A 3444-nucleotide genomic window follows, 5' to 3' on the forward strand; every position below is an offset into this window, starting at 1 on the left:
GGCTGGATAGCGCACGAGTGTTGCCGTAATTTCATCGCCATGTAGCTAATGCAGTGCTGTAATATCACAGGTTACTTTTTTTATTTACCATTTATTAGGAACTGACAGAGTCGATCATCTCAGCATCATAAACAAATCATGGAAGGATTCTCGTAGAAACCCTAAAATCCCAGATGGATGCACCGCGGCCATTTTTACACGGCCCTGTCCCCTGTAATGAGCTCACCCTCAAATGGTTATTCAGATCCGGGAAATGTAAATCAGGGTCCTTGTTCTCAGTCCATTGGCTAAAGAAAACTCGAGAACGTTTTTATTTCGTGCATACAATTAGTACCACGTGTCATTTGTGCTCGGAAATAAGTCATCGATCCGGTGTCACCAATGACTGGAGGTGATGGCCGGAGGTGGGGGAAAAGGTGAACATACTTAGCTGCAGATTCCTTTGGGGCATATCAATAAGCGCCCTGTTATATCGAGGCTGCTTCAGTGTTTTCTCAGGTGTTTCCATAAAAGTGTATTTTCTACACTTGAAGCTAACTAAAAGCAAGTGCCTCTTTTTGCATTCATTATTTTTACTTTGTGTGCATTGGTGTTTTGCCTGCGTGTGTGTCTGTGTGGCAGCGCTAGATCCCCTGGGGTTCTAGACAGTAGAGAGCTGTCGTGTGGGTGCTGGGAATTGAACCCAGGTTCTCTGGAAGAACAGCTGGTGCTTTTAACAGCTGAGCCATCTCTCCCGTCCCTGCAGCTGCCTTTACACTTTCTGCTGATGTAGGCTCTCCTCTCTGAACAAATAGGAGACTAGATGACGGACAGATCTCTTAGTTACTAGGCAGATCAAGGCATGTGAGCACGGGCAATGCAGGGGAACTTAGGAAAGACTGGTGAAGGATAGGCCTTTGAGTGGAGTCTGTGGCTCTGTGGCCGGTCCTCTGACCTTGAGCGTCTCCAGCCTCTTAAATCTCAGTATTTCCACCTGTGAACTAGGATGCAGTTTATCCTGCTAATCCCTCAGGGTTGTTGTAAGGATCAAGTACAAATAAAAGGTCTAGAGAGATGGCTCAGGGGTTAACAACGAGTAGAAGCCCAGCCTCTGGCCTCTGGCCTCTGAGGACAGCTGCAGTCATGCCCACATAGCTGCCCACCACACATAGACACGAATACATAAATCTTTAAAAATAATATACAGCGAATGCACGTGCACAAAATATCAGGGTTTCAGAATGTAAAAGGCATTAGTAAACATTGAGGGCGTAAAGCAGGTATTTTTCTACAGTAAGTAGTTTTTTTTATTACATTGCATGCTGTAGGTATGTGTATTAGAAATGAGAGCTAAAGTTGTTGTAAAAAAATATAAAAAATTAAAAAAGTATGGTTGTCTTTTATTTCCACTAGGTCTGGCACCACAGTGCCCCGAGATAGCTGCTGGATATCTTAATTCTCAGTCAGCAAAGCCTCTCACCCACTTTGCTCCATCCCATATGACACTGCCGAAGGCCTCTCTCTGAGCCTGGCAGCGATCTCTCTACCTATCCAGTTCCCAAGGCAGGTTTCCATGCCAGAAACACATATCCCAACTCTGGTAGCCCAGACCAGCCGCCCTACACTCCTAATATTACACTTAAATTTACACAGGAAAGAACACACAATAACCTTTGACCCAATTGACAAGATATAATTGCCCACCTAAACATACAAAGCCCAGTACACATCCATCCCTTAAGAACATTCGTAACAACCTGTAAAGGTGCAGCGTGGAATCCTAACGTCACCCGCCATATTGTTCTGCCGCAGCTTCTCTCCTTGTCCCTCCTGTCTCTCCCTCCTTTCCATTCCAGTCTCCTCCTCTTCCTTCAAACTTTTCTCCTGCCCATCCTTCCTTCTTGTTCAAGACAGTCCTCCTTCTATCTTGTACCTGTCTCACCTGTGACATCATATGAACCACATAAAGTGATTTCAGACACTATAAAGTAATGATATATGTGGTTTTATTTTTCTTTTATGAAATTAAAAACCATTAGAGATGGGTTCTCAAGTGGCCCAGGCTGGCTTAGAGTCTTAAACTCCTGGTCTTACAGCTTCAACCTTTCAAGTACTGGGATTACAACTGTGAGCTATGCATCACAAGGCCTGGCTTGCGATTGATTTTCGAAACTATCAGATTTTAACCATCGTGGTGGTAGAGGCCTGTAACCCCAGAGGTTAGGGTATGAACACAGGAGGATGTTGAGTTCATACATAGCCTAGGGTAAAGAGTGAGTACAAGGCCAGACTGAGGGCTACACAGGAAGATAACCTCTCTAAAACCAATGGTTGGGACTCTATTCATCAGTGAATGCTTGCTTAAGATGAGCCCTGGGTTCTATTCTCAACACCAGGGCTAAAGAAACACCCAACTTAAAACAAAAAACAACAAACAAACAAAAACAAATGCCAGGAAATGGCAGTATAGGCTTTTAACCCCATCACTCAGGAAGCAGAGGAAGGTGGATCTCTGTGAGTTTGAGGCCAGTCTGGTCTACAGAATGAGTTTTTTTTTTTTTAAAGATTTATTTATTTATTATATATAGGTACACTGTTGCTGTCTTCAGACACACCAGAAGAGGGCATCAGATCTCATTACAGATGGTTGTGAGCCACCATGTGGTTTCTGGGAATTGAACTCAGGACCTCTGGAAGAGCAGTCTATATTCTTAACTTCCGAGCCATCTCTCCAGCCCCACAGAATGAGTTCTAATCCTCCCCTAACAGGTCCACCAACTGGAGACCAAACAATTATGGCCCCTATAGATTTGTGTGTTTGAATGCTTGGCCCATAAGGAGGGGCACTATTAGGACGTGTGGCCTTATTGGAGTAGATGTGGCTTTGTAGGAGGAAATGTGCCAATGTGGGGATGGGCTTTGAGGTCTCCTATGCTCAAGTTACCTTCAGTGACAAGTCTCTTTCTGATACCTTCAGATGGAGATGTTCCTCTGTTCCTCCAGCACCATGTCTGCCTAAACGCTGCCGTGCTTCCTGCCATGATGATAATGGACTGAACCTCTGAACCCATAAGCCTGCCCCAGTTAAATGTTTGCCTTTATAAGACTTGCCTTGGGGGGTTGGGGATTTAGCTCAGTGGTAGAGCGCTTGCCTAGGAAGCAAGCGCAAGGCCCTGGGTTCGATCCCCAGCTCCGAAAAAAAAGAACAAAAAAAAAAAAAAAAAAAAAAGACTTGCCTTGGTCATGGTGTCTCTTCACAGCAATAAAACCCTAACTAAGACAACAAGTATTGAAATATCTGAGCCTATGGCGGCCTTTCTCTTTCATACTATCACAGTGAGGATTAGGTGTCTTCCTTTGTCACTCTCTTAGTTTTTGAGACAAGGTCTCTTAGTGAACCTGGAAACCTGGAGTTCACTAACTACGGACAGTGAACTTCTGCAATCTTCTGTTTCCACCTCCCCT

At 44.5% G+C, this 3444-nt stretch overlaps 1 non-coding gene across 1 annotated transcript; it reads left to right on the forward strand.

Moving 5' to 3' along the window:
• The first annotated feature begins 3091 nt into the window (after positions 1-3091).
• On the forward strand, positions 3092-3177 carry Trnap-agg34 (transfer RNA proline (anticodon AGG) 34). Its single transcript has one exon. It is a non-coding gene; the product is annotated as a tRNA-Pro (tRNA).
• Positions 3178-3444: the final 267 nt, after the last annotated feature.

The sequence above is a fragment of the Rattus norvegicus genome, chromosome 13, assembly GCF_036323735.1.
Source record: "Rattus norvegicus strain BN/NHsdMcwi chromosome 13, GRCr8, whole genome shotgun sequence".
Taxonomy (NCBI): Eukaryota; Metazoa; Chordata; class Mammalia; order Rodentia; family Muridae; genus Rattus; species Rattus norvegicus.